At 50.2% G+C, this 21,281-nt stretch overlaps 1 non-coding gene across 1 annotated transcript; it reads left to right on the top strand.

Annotated features, from left to right (window-relative positions):
• Window positions 1-19,227: 19,227 nt before the first annotated feature.
• LOC140387557 (U2 spliceosomal RNA) lies at window positions 19,228-19,420 on the top strand. The gene has a single exon (XR_011933901.1). It is a non-coding gene; the product is annotated as a U2 spliceosomal RNA (small nuclear RNA).
• The last annotated feature ends 1,861 nt before the right edge of the window (window positions 19,421-21,281 follow it).

Here is a 21,281-nt window from a genome sequence, read left to right as displayed (position 1 = left end):
AATCCACCTACACTGCACATCTTTGGGGTTGTGGGGGCGAGACCCATGCAAAGGCAGGGAGAATGTGCAAACTCCACATGGACAGTGACCCAAGGTCGTGAGCGAACCCGGGTCCTGAGCGCCATGAGGCAGCAGTGTTAACCAAACAGACCTGATGCACCGAATGATCATTACCCCACAAAACTCCACCACTGTTTCCTCCTATCAGCAGTCACATAATCACTTGGCTCTTACTCAGTCATCTTTGAATATCACTTTGTCAAATCAGTTAAGGAAATTGGTCAGTTAGGATCTTAGGCCGGGATTCTCCAATCCCGTGGCCAAGTTCTGACGCCAGTGTGAAAAGTGGTGCCAACCACTCCGGCGTCAACGGTCGCCGATATTGAGGAATGCTCCCCTTCCTAGGGCGCTAGGTCGGCGCCGGAGTGGCCCCGCAGCTCCAGCCGGCGCAGAACGGCCGACACGAGTTCGCGCATGCACGCTACGGGCGGTGTGATTCCACACATGCGCGGAACGGAAGGCATGATTCCGCGCAGGCGCTTGGGTTCCCATCTGTGCGCCGGCCCCCAGGCAATATGGCGGAGCCCGACAGGGGCCCGGCGCAGAGAAACATAGGCCTCCACGAAACCAGCCCGTCCGCAGATCGGAAGGCCCCGATCGGGGGCCAGGCACCCTGGGGGCACCCCCCCCCGGGGTCAGAACCCCCTGCCCCCTCCTCCAGGACGTCCCCCGCAGACACACCTTCCAGGTCCCGCTGTGTGGGACCTGAGTAACCAACGCTGGCGGGACTCGGCCGAACCCGCGGGCACTCGGCCCGTCGAGGCCCGGAGAATCGTCGGGTGGCCGCTGTCAACGGCCACCGACTGACGCGGTGGCAATCCCACAGGTGCCCGGAAATCGGCGCCGGAGAATAAGCAAGCCGGCATCGGGGCGGCGGGGCGCATTCTTGCGTCCCCCCCCGGGGATTCTCTGACCCACCGCGGGGTCGGAGAAACCGGGCCTTCGTCTTCAGAATCCATATTGACTATGGTTTAGTAACTTACAATTGTGCAGGGACAGCACGGCGGCACAGTGGTTAGCACAGCTGCTTCATGGCGCTGAGGTCCCAGGTTCGATCCTGGCTCTGGGTCACTGTCTGTGTGGAGTTTGCACATTCTCCCCGTGTTTGCGTGGGTTTCACCCCCACAACCAAAAGATGCGCGGGGTAGGTGGATTGGCCACGCTAAATTGCCCCTTAATTGGAAAAAATGAATTGGGTACTCTAAATTTTAAAGACACTTACACTTGTGCAGTTAATCTTCAATTTTACTCCTGATACTCCATTAATTTACATTGAATGAAATTGGCAGTTTAATTTAGTGACCTGTGTCCAGTTTGTCACAATTTGAAACATGAACATCACATTTGTTTGTTCCCAATGCCCAGGGTCCATTGAGTTTCCCTGTAATGGTTGTTGATCAGGATTGGTATAATCACACAGCTTTCACATTACCAACTCTGTGCCCAGTGAGGCTGCAGCTAGTATTTAAAAAAAATAAATTTAGTGTACCCAATTCATTTTTTCCAATTAAGGGGCAATTTAGCATGACCAATCCACCTAACCTGCACATCTTTGGGTTGTGGGGGCCAAACCCACACTGACACGGGGAGAATGTGCAAACTTCATACGGACAGCGACCCAGAGCTGGGATCGAACCTGGGACCTTGGCGCCGTGAGGCAGCAGGGCTAACCTACTGCGCCACCGTGCTGCCCAGCAGCTAGTATTTCTATTGGCTATTCATCGGAGATAATTAACAAATTTGCAGTCAGTACCTTCATACTGTTCGACTGTAACTTTGGAAAGTTAACTTTGGATCAGGGACAATTAATTAAAACCTTTCTTTTCTCCTCTCCTGTTATGAAAGTGCTGACTTTTACTAAGCTGTGTGATTCCACAGCCTAAGCAACATTGATGTAAGTGCCCAGAAAATGAGAATGATGTGCTATATGACTATGGAAGGCTGCACTGCCAAACCTGAACCTGCACCACACAATGTTCACCCAATTGTATTTTCCTTGCTGAGGAAAGCACATAGGATCCACATTGTGTACATGATACCTGGAGAACACCACATAGTGATTTCCGGTGACTATGGGGATATGCTGAGTAGTCGCAGATCACGTGGCTCTTCTCCAGAACATAGCAAAATAGGTACTTTTGACCAAATGTAGCCCGCAAATTCGGACACATTCACCTCTTCAACCACAAAGACAAGGAAAAAGAGAAGTATGTTAGGAAGCAGTAGCTCAAGAGACTGCAGGGAAGGCAGAAACGGTGGGAAAGGGCAAGAGCAATGAGCAAATCAGCGGACCAATGAGGCAAGAGATTCCCCGGTCACCCGTGAGAGAGGGAGACCGGCGGGCCGGACGTTGCCCCCCTCCCCTCACCCCCACCACCATCTGGAGATTGCTGGAAGATGTTCCTAACCAAGGAACTGACCGCAATGAAAGGTGAGATCTAGGTGGTGGTCAGGGAGGCGATGGCGGAGACGCTGCCCGCCATGCAGATGGCGCCCGATGGGATGGAAGAGAAGCTGGAGGCCTAGGGGAGAATGATCAAAGAGCTCTAAAAGGCATCAACTGACTAGAGTCACCCTGGAGGCCGAGATAAAAAGGTTGGTGGTGACCCAAGGGAGTCTGAAAGGGAAGGTAGAGGACCAAGATCCAGGCAACAAAATAGTGAGCCTACCAATGGGGATCGAGAGCAGAGCCCAACTGACCACGTGGTCCAGATGCTGGGCAACTTGGTTGGGAGGGACAGCTTCCCCAAGCCGCTGGAAGTCACTCCGACCGAAGCCAAGGCTGGGGAGCAGCCAAGGGCGACAATAGCCAAGCTGCATAGCTTTCAGGACTGGGAGAGGATATTACGCTGGGCTCGGTAGACCAAAGCAAGCTGTTGGGAAGGACACAGGATAAGGGTATAACAGGACATTGGGGCGGACCTAGCAGGGCTGAGTCCATGCAAAGTCGGCCCTGTACAAGAACAGTGTAAAATTCAGGATGTTATTCCCAGCCAGGCTCTGGGTAACCAGAATAAAGAACATTATTCACCACCCCGGCAGAGGCAGACGGGTCTGTTCGTGTGAACAGCCTGGACAAAAGGCAAACAAGGCAGTGGCGAGGAAGATACAGGGAGAAAAGTCATAGACTTGGACAATTTTGCACGGGACTGCACTGCCTCGTTATAAGTAGGAGAACCAGGTAGCACTGCTGCCTCACGGCGCCGAGGTCCCAGGTTCGATCCCGGCTCTGGGTCACTGTCCGTGTGGAGTTTGCATGTTCTCTCCGTGTTTGCGTGGGTTTCGCCCCCACAACCCAAAGATGTGCAGGGTAGGTGGATTGGCCACGCTAAATTGCCCCTTAATTGGAAGAAAATGAATTGGGTACTCTAAATTTATTTCAAAAAATGAGTAGGTGAACCAGCTCAGAGAAAGGAAGGGACGAGTGCAGCAGAGTGATGGAGAGGGTGGAGAGGAGACAGAGAGTGCAACAATGGAACAGGCATAGGAGGAATTGTTGCTGTTTTTAACTGGATACTGATATGACAGTTATTAATGATGATATTGCGTTTCAGAGTCGCCAGGTATCAAATGACACCACCACAAGGTTTAACCGGATATCGATCAAAGACCCAACAACCAGTTAGTTAGTTCAAGTTCAATGATAGTTTATTTACACACAAGAATTACTTCGACATGCAACATAAAACACTACAAGCTAAATTACATCTAACACTACAACAACCTGTACTTAACTTCAGGCACCCGGCTTTATGCAGAGGAACAAGGCCTTTGTTCGGATCTTGCGTGGCTGGGTCTGGAGAAGTGACTTTGTTTCTGCTGGGCTCATCCATCTGGTAGCGATCGTTGATCTTGAACTTGTCTTCTGGTCATACTACATTTGTTTTTTGCCATAGGTTGGGGCCAAGTGAGACCGAGCGCCGGGGCCAAGAGAGACTGAACACATGGCAGTGTCCCTAAGAGCAGTTTCACGCTCTTTTGGGCGGTCCTTAGCTTTGGACCCAATAATTTGGCAGGCTTCGATTACTGCCTTCGATTTTGGCCAATAAAGGGGCGGGTGCCTTGATGGCTGGGCATGTCCTGAACGGTCATTGACCTTGGCTGTTTGGGCTTCCTGGGTGAAGGGAGTGGCGCTGATAAGTCTGTTTCTGTATCTGTTACCTGAGTACAGATTTTTTGTTCTGGGGAAATGTGCCATTAGAACGCAAAGTAGCTGAGGGTTTCGATAGCGTCTAGTTATCTGAGTTGCCAATATACATAAGCTCTGAGTCCTGGGTTGACCATATTTCCCTTGGTCCTTTGCAGGTGGCCATATTTCCTTTGTAAGTGGCTATCCCAGATGGCTACAGAATTTAGAGCAATCCCAGGAGGGGGGCCACCACACACGTGGGGAAAGCTAGGATGGATGAGAGAGAGGGAGGCCGCTGTGCATCTCCCAGTGGGGAGAGAGCACCTCGTGGGAGGGGGACACAGAGATAGGGAGGTAGATAGGGGGGCAAATAGAAAGGGGGCAAGGTGGGTGGGGGAGGGCAGAAAGGGAGTCTAGAGGGCGGAATTTGGACCATAGGGTAGCATAACAATAAGGAAGGGAAGGGCTCCAGAGTGGCTTCAACAGGTCAAGTTGAGGATGGTGGAACAAGATGGCACCATAAGCAGCCACTTTGGAGGCTACCTAAACAAAGAGGAACCCCGGAGTGCAGGGGTGCACTCACATGGCGCACATACAGTTGGTGGCCATTTTGGGTGACCCCTGGACAAAGGAAACGCTGGAGCGCAAGGGTCCGGCCTTATGGTGAGAATGGTGACCATGTTCATTTTGGATGGCCCCCCCCCCAACAAAGGGAAACCCCGGAATACAGGGGTGCATCCATCAGGTAAGTATTTTTTCTTCTTCTTTTTTAAAATTTAGTGTACCCAAGTCATTTTTTCCAATTAAGGGGCAATTTAGCGTGGCCAATCCACCTACCCTTCACATCGTTAGGTTGTGGGGGTGAAACCCACGCAAACACGGGGAGAATGTGCAAACTCCACACGGACAGTGACCCAGAGCCGGGATCGAACCTGGGACCTCGGCACTGTGAGGCAGCACCAGATAAGTATGGCTGATCCCGCAGGAAGGCGGGAGACAGAAACCCCCCACCAGGATTATCACCTGAAACATTAGGGGACTTAACGGCCCAGTGACAAGATCCAGAGTCATCGCCCACCTGAAAAGTATGAAAGCTGACATAGTCTTCCTCCAAGAGACGCACCTGAGAGAGAGGGCCGACTGCGGGTATGGAAGTGCTGTGTGGGACAGACCTACCATTCCTGCTACAGGATGAGGGCGAGTGGTGTAGCTATTTTGATAAGCAAGAGGACGGTGTTTACGGTGACAAAGACGGTAACGGACCAAAGGGGATGGTATGTCTTGATCAACGGACAGGGTACCGGTAGTCTTGGTAAACCTGCACGCACCCAACTGGAATGACATGGAATTGATAAAGCAGACTATGGCGGAAATCCCCGACATAGATAGGCAACGACTGATTATGGTGGTGGGAGGGGGGTACTTTAACTATGTACAGGACCCACTGACGGACAGGTCAAACACCAGAATGGGAAAAACAACAGGCATTGCTAGGGAACTGGCAACGTTTATGGAGCAGATGGGGCAGTGGACCCATGGCGGTTCCTGCACCCAGGTGAGAAGGAATTTTCGTTCTTCTCACCAGTACACAAAATCTACACCCGCATCGACTTCTTGGTAGTGGGGAAATCGGTGCTTCCAGAAATAGTCAGCGTGGAATATTCCGCGATCGTAATCTCCGACCACGTACCACATTACATGGATGTAAGATTGGAAACGGGCCGTGCTCAACGGGCCACATGGAGGTTGGACACAACCCTCTTGGACAGCAGGTCTTCTGCCAGAAAACATCACGGGCCATCGGCGAGTTACGAACAACCGGAACGGGGAAGTCTCACCTTCCACGTTCTCGGAGGCACTGAGGGCGGTGATTAGGGGAGAGAGTATAGCCTACAAGGCCCATAGAGATAGGGAAAAGAAGACGGCTAGGCAACAACTGATTGACTCCATTCAGAAGATACTCCGAGATCCTGACCGTAGAGCTTCTGGTGGAAGCACCAATAGGACAGGGAGAAGTCATGGAGAGCATCAACTCCATGCAGGTGAGGAAGGCTCCGGGACCCGATGGGCTCCCGGCGGACTCCGCACCTGCGGGAGATGTTCGCAGACTCACTAGTGAGGGGCACTCTGTCTCCAATGCTAACACAGGCCACTATATCACTGATACCCAAAAAAGACAAAGACCCAGTGGAATGCGGATCATACTGACCCATTTCCCGGCTCAATGTGGACGCGAAAATACTTGCAAAAGTCCTGGCCAAGAGACTGGAGAACTGCGTATCAGATGTGGTCACAGAGGACCAGGCAGGCTTTCTCAAGGGTAGCCAGTTAACTGCAAACGTCAGATGGGATGCTGACCCCATCCGGGAAGAGAACACCAGAGGTGACTGTCGACAGAGCCGAATGGAAATACCTCATTGAAGTACTGGAGCGGCTTGGACGAGGGAGAGGGTTCACCTCATGGGTGAAACTCCTGTACAACGCCCCCAAGGCGAGGGTCCGGACCAACACCACCAGCTCTGAATACTTCCAGTGTACCAGAGGCACCAGGCAGGGATGCCCGTTGCACCCACTCCTGTTTACCCTGGCAACTGAGCCGCTGGCGATTGCCCTGTGAGACACGAGAGGCTGGAGGGGAATTCGAAGGGGGGGGCAAAGAGTACAGAGTCTCAGTCTATGTGGATGACATGTTCCTCTACATCTTGTACCCACAAAACGGCATGAACGAAATCACGAAGCTTCTGGGAGAGTTTGGAACGTTCTCAGGCTACAAACTCACCCTGGACAAAAGCAAAGTTTTCCCGATGAACTCGAGAGGAGGAGGGACAGAGCTGAAGGGTCTACCATTTAAAAGAACCCAAAATAAATTCCGCTACCTGTGGATCCAGATAGCCCATGACTGGACACGGATCCACAAGTGGAACCTGACCAGTCTGGCAGAGGAAGTTAAAAAGGACCTACAGAGATGGGATGCACTCCCCCTTTCCCTGGCAGGGCGGGTGCAGGTGATCAAGATGAACTTACTGCAAAGGTTCCTCTTCCTGTTCAGATCCATACCAGTCTTCATCCCCAAGGCCTTTTTCCAAACAATAGACAAAATTAATATGGCGTTTGTGTGGGGGAGGGGGGGGAAGAATCCAAGAATCCTGAAGACAACACTGCAAAGGAGAAGAAGCATGAGAGGCCTGGCCCTCCCGAACTTGAAATACTACCACTGGGCAGCTACGGTTGAGAGAGTGAGGGGATGGGTGAAGCAACCAACATGGAATGGGTGAGGGTGGAGGAGTCCTTGTGCACTGGAACGGCCCTTTGGGCCCTCACCATGACAGCACTCCCATCACTACCAACAAAACACTCAACCAGCCCACTGGTAGTAGCAATACTGAGAACGTGGAAGCGGATGAGGCAGCACTTCAGTCTGACCGATGTGTCCACCATGGCCCCCATCTGCGACAGCCACAGGTTTCCACCAGCCATGCTAGACACCAATTTCAAGAGATGGAGATATGACAGGGGGGGGGACACTGACGGTTAAGGGCTTTTACGCAGCGGACAGATTAGGGACCCTAGAGGAACTGACGGAGAGAATGGAACTACTGAACGAACTGGAACTCTGACATTTGCAAATCAAAAACCTTCTCCGCAAGGAGACCACAAAGTACCCAAGGGCCACGAGAGATACAATATTGGAGGAGCTACTGGACACGGACAGTCTGGGAAAGAGGATCTGTGGGGACATATACAGACGACATTTGGAAAGGACACGCTCCCCACTGGACGGAACAAGAGGAAAATGGGAGGACGGAAGAGTAGGGACTCTGGAGCAAAGCACTGAATATGGCCAACTCCACCTCCTCCAGCACATGGCTAAGCCTCATGCAGCTAAAAGTGATGCATAGAGCACACCGAACAAAAGCCCAAGCAGCTTCTTCCCGGAGGTTGAGGACAAATGTGAACAGTGCCAGGGAGGCCCGGCCAACCACACCCACATGTTCTGGGCATGCTCCAGGCTCATCGGGTTCTGGACAGCCTTCTTCGAGGCGATGTCCAAGGCTGTAGGGGTGAGGATGGGGCTGTGCCTGAGAGCGGCAGTCTTCGGGGTATTAGACCAGCCAGAACTTCATATGGGGAAGAGGGAGCAATGGGGGGCAAAGGGGTTGGGAGGGCGGGAGGGGGGTGATGCTGAAAAGGAACAACATGTAAACTGTCTCATCTATCTTTATGTACAGTGTAAAAATGTCAACTTTAATAAAAATATTTTTTTAAAGAATAAAGCCACATTAAATGCCCATTGTGTACATGATATGTATATGAAGGTACTTAGTATTTGCATTGTATATATGATACATATATTAAAGCACAATGATTTCCCATTGTGTACATGATACATGTATAAAAGCACATAGTATTCCCATGATGTACACATTGCATATTTGATTCCCAAATAATAGTTTTCCAGTTTCAAAACAGAGCATTAGTCAGGTCTCCATTTCACATGAATGTGCTCAGAGCTCTGTAACAATTGCAACCTGTTCCAGTGGCGACCAAGGAATGAAAGGTCGCACATTTGGCAGCTCCCACTCTTGGTGGTCTTTTTGTGGATTTTAAGCTGGATTTCTAAAGTAATTTTTCAAAATAAAGGTGTAAAAATGAGAAGAGAAGGAGGTGACCCCTAGTTTATGGAGCTGCGCCCAGAGAAAAATCGAAAAAGGAGGAACCAAAAGTTGGTTGGAAGTGAGGACCAGAGTTCGAGGGAGGCAATGGCAGGGAGTCAGGCTCTGACTTCGCCAGCTCAGTGGTCGACAGACCAGTTGGTGAGTTTCTTGACCAAGAAGTTCACTCAACATCTCAGGGAGTGTGCGGAGCCCCTGGCCCTGGCAGTGGACTCGATCAGCGCTGTGGTCGACCGTGTGGAGGAGAGAGTGACGACCCAGGGACAGGCGATCCAGAAGCTGGAGGAGCTGGCGGCGGATCGAGAGGAGCAGTCCACCGCGATGGCAGCGGAGATCGGGATGTTACAGGACCAACAGAAAAGACTGTTAGAGAAGGTGGAGAACCTGGAGAACTGTTCTCGGAGGCAGAATATCCAGATCGTTGGTCTGCCAGAGGGGAAGGAAGGAGCGGATGCTGGTGCGTACGTGGGGAAGATGTTGGAGAAGCTGATGGGGGAGGGTTCGTTCCCCAAGCTGTTGGAGGTGGACCGGGCCCACAGGGCGCTGATTCGTAAGCCCCAGGGGCGTGAGCCCCCGAGGGCGATGGTAGTACAACTGCTTCGGTTCCTACATAAGGAACTGCATCATGAGGTGGGCCTGGCAGACGAGACGGTGTATGTGGGAAGATGCTGAGATCCGGGTGTATCAGGACTTGGGAGCAGAACTCACAAAAAGGAAGGCTAGTTTTAATAAAGTCAAGGCGGCCCTGTATGAGAAGAAAATAAAGTTTGGACTGCTTTACCCGGCCTGTCTATGGGTGACCTATGAGGGGCAGGAGCTGTACTTAGGCTCGCCGGAGGATGCGGCGGACCTTATGAAGGACTATAATTTGATGGGAAAATAAGTGTCATGATATTCATGTGAACATCACAGCACATATACACACACATAATGATGGACAGATCAACGGACCAATCAACACACACAACACGACAGCCAATCATGGACAAGAGCATACACAGTACAAAAGCAGGGAACACGACACTTCCGGGGCACTCGAGCAGGAGAGAGCTCAGGGCACAGACCTCATTGCCAGCCACTCAGAGGCTCACCATGTGCTGAATACCAGAGTTTACTATGTTTATAGTTGATTGAAATAAAACTGCGTTGTACCATTCTCAACCGTGTTGGTTCGTCTGTGTCTCAGAGTACCCAACACTTCAATAAGGACCTTCAATCTTGACTGTGGAGAACTGAGCTAGGTGTGATGTTTTGCTTTGTAAAAACTTTAGACTTTTAACTTTTAATTTAATTTGCGACGTTCGAAAACATGTTTGAGATTCTGCATGTAAAAGTGTTTTTATTTTTTCCGGTCTTTTTCATTTGGTTCTGTTTGAAGGTGTTTGACTAGATAAGATATTGATAAGGGAGGAGGAGTGGGCCTTTGTGCTCGGACCTTGGGAGGGACTGTTTGTTTGTTTTTTTCTCTTTGCCATTGTTCTGGGAACTTAGAGTGGGGGGAGGGGAACTAGCAGGTGGTAGGATTCTAAGCGCCAGGGGTGGGAGCTGCCAGGCTAGCTGGGAGGGCTAGTCCACGGAAGCAAAGTGGGGGGTGAGCTGAAGATCAATGTAGCAGGGAGGGGGCGGTGTCAACTGCTGACGAGGAGGGGACTTTCAAGGTGTTGGAGGAGGAGAGTGGACAACGGAGCTGCCGGGGGGCAGGCCAGGTGAGGTGCAGGGCTTGGGCCAAGGGCTAGCCTAGGAAAGGTCATGGCTGATTGACAGGGGAGGGGGATAGAGTATCCCCTGACCGGGTTGGTCACATGGAACGTACGTGGGCTGAATGGGCCGGTCAAAAGGGCCCTTGTGTTCGCACACTTGAGGCAGCTGAAGGCGGACGTGGCCATGTTGCAAGATACGCATTTGAAGCTGGCAAACCAAGTTAGACGGAAGAAGGGATGGGTTGGGTGGGTGTTTCAATCGGGACTGGACTGTAAAACAATGGGGGTGGCAATTCTGGTTAACAAAAACATGGCATTTGAGGTGGGAAAGATAGAGGCAGATGCGAGGGGTCCATTTTTATGGTTAGTGGGAAGCTGGAGGGAATGGCTGTGGTGTTGGTGAATATATACGCCCCAAACTGGGATGATGTCGCGATTGTCAGGAGGGTGGTGGGGAAGATTCTGGACCTGGACTCGCACCGGCTGATTATGGGGGGAGATTTTAACACGGTTCTTGATCCAAGTCTAGGCCGGTTGAGTTCCAGGTCGGGAAAGGTGTCAGCAATGGCGAGCTGCGGGGGTTCATGGAGCGCATGGGAGGGGTGGATCCGTGGAGATTCGGGAGGCCAAGGAGCAAGGAGTATTCATTTTACTCCCAAGTGCACATGGTGTATTGCAGGATAGACTTTTTCGTACTGGACAAAACGGTGTTAGGTGGGGTGGCGGGCACTGAATATTCAGCAATCGTGGTGTCGGATCACGCCCCTCACTGGACAGACCTACGAGTGAGCACAGGAAAGACCCAGTGTTCACAATGGAGCTTAGATGTAGGGCTGCTAGCGGAGGGTGAGATCTGTGAGCAGGTGAGGGAGGCCATCCGAGGGTACATAAAGAGCAACGACATGGGTAAGACCACAGCAGGGGTGGTTTGGGAAGCACTGAAGGCGGTTATCAGAGGGAATTCATCTCGATTCGGGCCCATAGGGAGAAGACTGAACGGACGGAGTTGGATAGGCTGGTAGGGGAAATTTTACAGGTGGACAGGAGATATGCGGAGTCTCCAGATGAAGAGCACCTGAAGGAGCATCAGAGACATCAAATGGAATTTGGACTCCTGTCCACAGGTAAGGCAGAGAGGCAGCTGAGGAGGGTAAAAGGGGCGGTGTACCAATATGGGGAGAAAGCTTGTAGGATGTTAGCACATCAGCTGAGGAAACAGGAGGTGGCGAGGGAAATTGGGAAGGTAAAGGATTTGAGGGGGAATGTGGTGGTGAACCCAGGGGCAGTAAATGATGTGTTTCGTGAATTTTATAGTCGACTTTATAAATTGGAACCCCCAGCTGGGGAGGGGGGCTAAAGTTCCCGAAGGGAGATGAGGAGCTGGTGGAAGGCCTGGGGGGCCCAATTGGGCTTGGGGAGGTGATGCAATCGGGTAAGGCCCCGGGACCTGATGTATACCCGGTCGAGTTTCATAAAATTTTCTGGGTTACTGGGGCCACTCCTGGTTAAGGCTTTTAATGAGTCAAAGGAGTTGGGAGTGCTCCCCCCAACGTCATCACAAGCATTGATCTCTCTCATTTTGAAAAGGGTTAAGGACCCAGAGAGCTGTGGATCGTACAGGTCGATCTCCCTTTTGAACGTAGACGCTAAATTGCTGGCAAAGATCTTGGCCATACGTATAGAGGACTGTGTCCCGGAGGTAATCTGGGAGGATCAGACGGGATTTGTGAAGGGTAGGCACCTGACGTTCAACATTAGACAGCTCTTAAATGTTACAATGATGCCATCAGAGGAGTGCGAGGTCAAGGTGGTAGTGGACATGGATGCAGAAAAGGCCTTTGACCGGGTGGAGTGGAAGTACCTATGGGATATTCTAGGCAGGTTTGTGTTCGGGCAGGGATTTGTGGATTGGGTCCGGTTGCTATACCAGGCTCCGGTGGCGAATGTAAGAGCCAACCGGGTCCGGTCAGAATGTTTTAGTCTTTGCAGGGGGAAAAGACAAGGATATCCGCTCTCCCCACTGCTGTTTGCCCTGGCCATTGAGCCCTTGGTAATGGCCTTAGCGGGGGATAGTGAGAGGGGGGGTGAAGCATAGGGTCTCGCTCTACACGGACAATTTACTCCTTTATATCACAGACCTGTTGGGGAGGATGGCTGGAATTATGGAGGCACTGGAAGAATTTGGGCGGTTTTCAGGCTACAAGCTAAATTGAGAAAGAGCGAGGTGTTTGCGATTCAAGCACGGGGGCAGGAAAGGAGGTTGAGGGAGTTACCTTTTAAAGTGGTGGGGAGGAGTTTCAGGTATCTGGGGATTCAGGTGGCTAAGGATTGGGGGCAGCTTCACAAGTTAAATCTGGGTAGAGCAGTCGATCAGAGGAAAAGGGATTTCCGCAGCTTTATTAACTATTACTGGGCGGCCAACATATCGATGGCCAGGAAGTGGGTAGTGGGGGAGGGGTCGGTTTGGGAGCGAGTAGAGGCAGCATCTTGTAAGGGCACGAGCTTGGAGGCTTTACTAACGGTGCCCCTGCCATTCTCGCTGGCTCAGTACTCTACAAGCCCGGTGCTGGTGGCAGCCCTAATGGTGTGGGGACAAGGAGACAGCACATGGGATTGGAGGGGACGTCAGTATGGTCACCGATTTGTAATAATCACCATTTTTCTCTGGGGGGCTTTAGGAGGTGGCAGCGGGCAGGGATTGAGCAATTTGGGGATCTCTTCATTGAGGAGGGTTTCCCGAGCCTGGAGAGATTAGAGGAGGAGTTTGAGTTGCCGGGTGGGAGCGGATTTCGGTAGCTGCAGGCACGGGACTTTGTCTGGAGGCAGGTTCCAAGCTTTCCTCGCCTCCCCCTGAGTGGACTACAGGATAAGGTGATGTCAAAAACGGGAGTTGGGGAGGGGAGGGTCTCGGAAATACACAAGGAATTGATGGAGTGGGAAGGGGTCACAAACGGGGAGGTGAAGAGGAAGTGGGAGGAAGAGTTGGGAGCGGAGCTGGAAGTCAGAATATGAGAAAAGGCCTCGAGGAGAGTCAATTCATCCTCATCGTGTGCCAGGCTGAGCCTGATCCAGTTCAAGGTGATTCCTAGGGCTCATATGACTGTGGCCCGGATGAGTAGGTTTTTTGAGGAAGTGGAGGACAGGTGCGGACGCTGTGGGGGAAGCCTGGCGAATCATGTACATATATTCTGGGCGTGTTAGAAGTTGAGGCGATTCTGGCAGGGATTTGCGGACGTCATGTCAGAGGTCCTGGAAGGGAGGGTGACTCCGAGCCCGGAAATGGCAATATTTGGGGTATTGGAAGATCCGGGGGACCAGGGGGGAGGGAGGCCGGTGTCCTGGCCTTCTCCTCCCTGGTGGCCCGGAGATGGATTTTGCTGGGATAGAGGGACTCGAAGCCTCCAAAGTCAGGCCTATAGGTTAGCGACAGGGCAGGGTTTCTCAGTCTGGAAAAAATGAAGTTCGCCTTGAGAGGTTCAACCCAGGGGTTCGCCCGGAGGTGGCAGCCGTTCATCGACTTCTTTAAGGAAAATTGAACGTCAGCAGTAAGGGGGGGGGGGGAAGGGGGAGAGGAAAATGGGAGGCATGGTAGTGTAAGACATGGACAGGGAAGTTAATATACGGGTAATCAGGAGATAGGGCAGGGGGAGGGGGGTAGTAGGGTTTGTTATTTTCATGTTGTTGTGTATGTCGGCCCGCTCGCTTGTTTCAGAAATGTTAAATTGTTAAACTGTGAAAATTACAAATGCTTCCATAAAATATTTTCTAAAAAAAACACAATTGCAACCTGCCAGTATTGGAATTGTTAAGAAACCCTACAAAGCATGGCCAGGTTAGGCCTGATATTCATGAGCAAACAAAATTATAGTGTCAGCTCCCCCCCATGGCTTGGAGAGTAATTGCATCCAAATCTTGAAACTTCAAAAAGGTACTTACTGGTACACCTTGCAAAACAGATAATACTTCAGAGCCAATTAATTACATTTTGAAATGCAGTTACTGTGATTTTGTAGAAAAACACAGCAGCCCATTTGCATATGGGAAATAAATTACTGGCATTAATGTTATTTTATTGGTGGTGTTGGTTGAGGGATAAATATTGTGCAGAACAGTGAGAAGCATGCCTAATCTCCTTCAAGTGCAAGTCCCATTTTATTCTAGAACATTGGCAGCGGTACCTTCAGCCATCTAGATTGTAAATTCTGGAGTTCCCTCCCTAACCTTCCCTGTATCTCCAACACCTCTTCTGTTTTTAAAACACTGCTTAAAACCAACTCTACACTCAAGCATCTGGTCACCTGCCCTAATATCTTCTTTGGTTCATTGTCAATTTTTGTTTGATTATGTTCCCATAATATATCTTGAGATGTTTTACTGTATTTAAGCAGTGTAAGAGTCAGTCCTGTATATTTCCTTTGTTCCCATTTCTTTCATTTTATTCTGGTCCGTAGACCCATAATTGGGATGTGCCTTTAAGCAAAAGACTCAAAAGTGAAATAGCTTGCTTACCAGTGGTGTGTCCAGGTTTTGAACTTTGGAAAGAAGAAGCCAGACTATTCAGCTCCGAGTGGATCTTAGGAACCAGATTTGGAGGAAGTCGGTTTGTTTGATTTATTGGAAACTGGTGGGTTAGCCAGGAAAGGTCCGGCGTGATGCTTTCTGAGACAACTGGGCAGAAGTATTTAGATCTTAGAAGTGTATTGAATGCAGTGGTTAGCATTGCAGTGGTTAGCATTGCTGCCTCGCGGCGCGCAGGTCCCAGGTTCGATCCCGGCCCTGGGTCACTGTCCGTGTGGAGTTTGCACATTCTTCCCGTGTCTGCGTGGGTTTCACCCCCACAACCCAAAGATGTGCAGGGTAGTTGGATTGGTCATGCAAAATTGCCCCTTCATTGGAAAAAATAAATTGGTTATTCTAAATTTATTTTTACAATGTGTATTGAATGGTCTCTCTCTCTCCGCTTGCTGAAGTGAAAGAACTGCTTTATTGTTCTGAAAGCAGTGAGTTCCTGGCACATCTTTTGCTGTGAACCTGAAATGATGCTGAGTCTGCAGAGAAAGTACACAACCTTGATAGAGAAAGCCACTCCCAGCTGAGAAGGAAGAAGTACCAAAATGAAAGCCTGAACTTCAGGAAGACATTGACTGGAAGTCATCCCAGTGCATCAAAGATCCTTATCCTTTTTTTAATGAATATTTCCTTTCCTATTCCATTATCCTTTCCCCTCTGTGTATGTGTGTAGAGAGTCGGATGAGTTAGGAAGAAGGAGTGTTGGGAAAACAGTAGTAGATAGTCAGTAACATTTTCTGTTCGTTTAATTACAATACTGTCCATCATAACAGGTTATTTGTGTTTTAAAGTTACAAACTTGACTGTAGTTTATTCGGCTCAACAAAGGATGTCAGGGGCGGGATTCTGTGATCCTGAGGCTAAGTGTTGACGCCGTCGTAAACGCCGTTGCGTTTCTCGACGGCGTCAACACGGCCACAGGATCAGCAATTCTGGCCCCTATAGGGGGCCAGCACGGCACTGGAGTGGTTCACGCCGCTCCAGCTGCTGATCCCGGCGTGAACTGGGCGCCACGGGATCCGCGCGTGCGCAGTGGCTTCCTTCAACGCGCCGGCCCGACGCAACATGGCGCAGGACTACAGGGCTGGCGCGGAAGAAAGGAGGCCGCCAGCCAGAGAGGCCGGCCCGCCGATCGGTAGACCCCGATCGTGGGCGAGGCCACATCAGAGGCCCCCCCGGGGTCGGACCCCCCCTTCCCCCCCCCCCCACAGGCCACCCCCCGACCCTTCCACGCCGAGTTGCCGCCGGCGGAGAGCAGGTGTGGATGGCACCGGCGGGACTCGGCGTTTTGCAACGGCTGCTCGGCCCACCACGCTGGTGCCAATGGTGCCGACTCTCCGACTCTCCAATGCGTGCCGGCATTGGGGCAGCGTGGTGCGATTTGCGCCGGTCACGGGGATTCTCCGGCCTGGGCTGAGAGAATCCCGCCCCAGATATTATAAATAATATCTAATTTCACCCGTGTTGCGATTCTAGGTCAAGCCGGACTGGAATTGACTGTGCACTGGCCAGGGTGTCGTGACAGACGCTGAATAAAATGCATGTTGTTATTGTTAAAGCAGTTCATGGGAATTGTTTACATTGATCGGAGGAGGCAGACAAATCTTTCGTATCTCATCCAAAAGGCAAGCAAAAGGCGACTGAAGTGGGTTTCAATGTAATGTGACTTGATTCCATAAATCTCCTTGTTATTTAAGTAAGGAAGTAAAGCTGCCATAATCCCAGATGACCAGAGGCTGCTTTTCCCCTTTGAGGGGGAACAGTTGACTGGTGGTGATTTATCCTGAGGATCACCACACCTCAGGCAAGGGACAAGCTTGAGAAAGTCGGGCCATCATGAATACATAGAATTACACAGAATTACATAGAATTTACAGCGCAGAAGGAAGCCATTAGGCCCAGCAAGTCTGCACTACCCTTTGGAAAGAGCACCCTGCTTAAGCCCACAGCTTCATCCTATCCCCATAATCCAGTAACCCTACCTAACCTTTTTGGACATTAAGGGAAATTTAGACTGGCCAATCCACCTCACCTGCACATCTTTGGACTTGTGGGAGGAAACCGGAGCACCCGGAGGAAACCCACGCAGACACGGGGAGAACGTGCAGACTCCGCACAGACAGTGACCCAAGCCACAAATCAAACCTGGGACCCTGGCGTTGCGAAGCAACAGTACTAACCACTGTGCTACCGTGGCGCCCCTAACCTCAGGTGGTATAGGAATTGACTGTTGGCCTTGCTCTTCATCACAAATCAGTGTCCAGCGACTGAGCTAACCCGGCCCCAGTGTTTGTCTGCATTCCAGCAGTGGCTACATTTCCAGGGTACGTCCATGGCTCTGCAGCAATCAGTGGGATCCCACGAACAATGCATGTTCATGTTTTTTCTTTTTTATTTGTGACAGAGAACATTAAAAATGCACCACACTACCTCCCTTAGCGAGATAAGTACATTCATTTTTCTTGGGCGAACCTATCAATAAATCAGAGCAGACTTGCTCTGGGTATGTTGGCTGTCCTCCTAAGTTAGACCCGACTCTCACAATAGAACATAGGAAAACAGAGAAAGTTAGATACACTCTACTACAGGTCAGGCAGTATCAGTGGAGAGAGAAACAGAGTTGGCGTTTATGGTTGATGACCTTTCAACAGATCCCGGGCTGTGTGTTTACCAGTTTCGTTTGTGCTGTCCCTGTGATAGGAAATTCGGCACTTTAACCCTTGACTCATTTATGTCAGGGAGTTGGTAATTAAAGGTGACAATAGCCCTGCTACCCCCCCCCCCCCCCCCCACCCCTCTGCCCTGCTCTCCCCTACCCCCACGCTGCTCACCATGTGGGCTCCTTGAATCTCACTCCTGCTGATTTCAGAATGAATAGTCTTTTCCCAGCACAATGAGCCTGGATGGTTCACAAGGGAAGGATTAACACCTCCCCCATTGTAAATTCCAAGCAACAATTCATCAGCCTTGATTACATATCGCTTCATCCCCTTCATCTTGACTGCATGCTGGATTTTAAATCTTTGTAGCAACCTCCCTTTGCTCAAATGTAACATGGACAAATGAATTGTACCTTAAGTGGCAGTCAAATGTTGAAAGAGATTGTTATTTTGCACGCATGCTAATGTCGAGAACTGCTGATCTGCTGCAGGAAATGCAGAACTTGATTACAAATTCTAGAAGCCAGGAGTTGGGTAATGGTGCCTCCTGGTTTGTACATTTCTATGTTCTAAACACAGTTACAAACACAGACAGCCATAAGTTGTCTATTGCAATAAATTGATGCATTATGCAATAAATGTGAAACAAGTTTTAAAAAATGAACTACTATATGGAGATGGCTTCAGTTCTTACACATGGAAGAGCCACAAATACATTCTTCCACTTTGCCGATTGCTGGAACAAAAAAGGCAAATCGGAAAGTTTGGGAAGACCTTTCTTGCAAAGTTCTGCACCTACATTCACCTGAGGCCCTCCTCACGTTGGAGCCCAAATTTCACCCCCAATTTCTCTTAGCTTTCGAATCGCTCCTCCAAAAACAAATTCTTCATCTCTTTCACCCCTCTCTCCTCCCATCCCCGGAACCTCACATCCGTCCTCCCTGGCTCAAATCCACGGTTCCCCCATATCGGCATCACCCTCAAGCCTGTCCAAATCTTCAGCGTGGCGACCACCACAGGACTACCAGAGTATCTCCCTGGGGCGAATGGTAGCGGTGCCCTTGCCAGTTCCCGTAATCCTGACCCTTTACAGGAACCCGCCCCCATCCACACCCACAAAACCTCTGCCTCTCTATTCCAGCCCCGCACCTTCTCCGCATTTCCCAGTAATAGTGCAACAAATTCAAAAGGGCCAACTCCCCCCAACTGTCGCCATTAGAAGCTATTATTAAAGACATTACAGCAAGGCACTTAGAAAAAGTCAAGACACTCAGGCAGAGCCAATGTGGTTTTGTGAAAGCGGAATCATGTTTAACCAGCTTATTGGAGTTCTTTAAGGAAATAACAAACGCTGTGGATAAAGGGGAACCGGTGGATATACTGTACTTAGATTTACAGAAAACATTTAATCAGGTGCATCATCAAAGGTTATTGCAATCGCTCCTCAGCCTTTTGGCTAAGATCAAGTGTAGTATCTGTTCTGCCTTTTGACTCAGGTCTGAAATGTCTCTCTTGTGGGGACCATGAATTCAATTCAATTTGAATTTGAATTGTTTTTTGGAGCAGGCAAGGAGCTGGATTCGGGGTTCGTCCCTGCCCACACTCTGAGCCCTGGCTTTGGAACTCACAAAAAGTAATAATGAAAAAAAATAGGTTATTGCAGAAAATTAAAGCTCATGGTAGGGGTAACACATTGGCATGGATAGAAGATTTGCTAACTAACTGAAAACAGGGGGTAGCCATAAATGGACCTTTTACTAGTTGGCAAGATGTAACAAGTGGTGTGTCACAGGGATCAGTCCTGGGGTCTCAACATTTTACAATTTAAAAAATAATTTGGATTAAGGGATTGAAGGTACGGCTGCTAAGTGGTTAACACTGTTGCTTCACAGTGCCCGGGTCCCAGGTTCGATTCCCGGCTTGGGTCACTGTCTGTGCGGAGTCTGCACGTTCTCCCTGTGTCTGCATGGGTTTCCTCCCGGTGCTCCGGTTTCCTCCCACAAGTCCCGAAAGACTATGGGCGGGTTTCTCCGACCCCCCGGCGGGCCGGAGAATTGCCGTGGGGGCGGCGTGAATCCCGCCACCGGTTTTTCGGCGCCGCACCGTTCGGGTGCCATTGGCAGCGCCCCCCCCCCCACCAAGCCGATTCTCCGGCCCGCGATGGACCAAGTGCCCGCCCGTTTTCGGCGGGTCCCGTTGGCGTATATTACACCAGGTCCGTACTGGCGGGACCTGGCTCTGTGGGCGGCCTGCGGAGTCCTCAAGGGGGGGGGGAGCGCGGGGGGATCTGGCCCTGGGGGGCCCCCACGGTGGCCTGGCCCGCAATTGGGCCCACCGATCCACGGGTGGGCCTGTGCCGCGGGGGCACTCTTTCCCTCCGCGCCGGCCATGGAGGACCATTAGGGGCTTTTCACAGTAACTTCATTGTCGTGTTAATGTATGCCAACTTGCGACAATAAAGGTTATTATTAAATTTTCTGATGACATCACTTCTTGGCCTGTTGGCTAAGATTGAGCGTAGGGTCAGGTGTAGTGCCTGGATCTGGTATGTCTCTCTTGTGGAGACCATGAATTGAATTCAATTTGATTTGATTTTTGGAGCAGGCACTCTGAACTTTGGCTTTGTAACTCTGATAAAGGAATTCTAAAAAAATTGTTGCTGACACAAAGATAGGTAGATGTGAAAAGGTTTACAGAAGGCGACAAAGGGATATGGATGGGTTAATTGAGTGGGCAAAGACCGACAAATGGAGTATAATGTAGAAAAATATGAAATTGTCCATTTTGGCAGGAAAATGCAAAAAGAAGCATATTATCTGAGATGCAATGGGATCTAGGTATCCTAATTTATGGTTCACAAAAGGTTAGTATATAGGTACAGCAGGTAATTAGGAAAGATATTATTTAATGTGAGGGGAATTGAATACAAAAATGGGGAAATTCTGCTTCAGTTATACAGGGCATTGGTGACGCCACATCTGGAGTATTGTGTACAGTATTGGTCTCCTTATTTAAGGAAGGATGTAAATGCATTGGTAGCAGTTCGAGGTGGTTACTAAACTGATACCTGGATTAGGCAGGTTGCCTTCTGAGGAATGATTGGACAGGCTATGCTTCTTTCCACAAGAGTTTAGAAGGTGACTTGATTGAAACATAAAATCCTGAGGGAACCTGACAGGGTGGATGTGTAGACAAAGTTTTCTCTTGCCAGAGAACCAAGGTTCACTGTTTAAAAATAAGGGGTCCCTCATTTAAGACAGAGATGAAGAGAAATATTTTCTCTCAGAGGATCATGAGTCTTTTTAACTCTTTTCCTCAAAACGAGTGGAATCAGTCTTTCAATATTTTTAAGGCAGAGCTAAAAAGATTGTTTACTAACAAGGAGGTGAAAGGCTATCTGGGGTAGGCGGGAATGTGGAGCTGAGGCTCCAGTCAGATCAGCCATGATCTTACTGAATGGAAGAGCAGGCTTGATGGGCCGAGTGGCCTA

Source organism: Scyliorhinus torazame, chromosome 12 (genome assembly GCF_047496885.1).
Source record: "Scyliorhinus torazame isolate Kashiwa2021f chromosome 12, sScyTor2.1, whole genome shotgun sequence".
In the NCBI taxonomy this organism is placed as follows: domain Eukaryota; kingdom Metazoa; phylum Chordata; class Chondrichthyes; order Carcharhiniformes; family Scyliorhinidae; genus Scyliorhinus; species Scyliorhinus torazame.
This window is presented reverse-complemented; position numbering and strand designations above follow the sequence as displayed.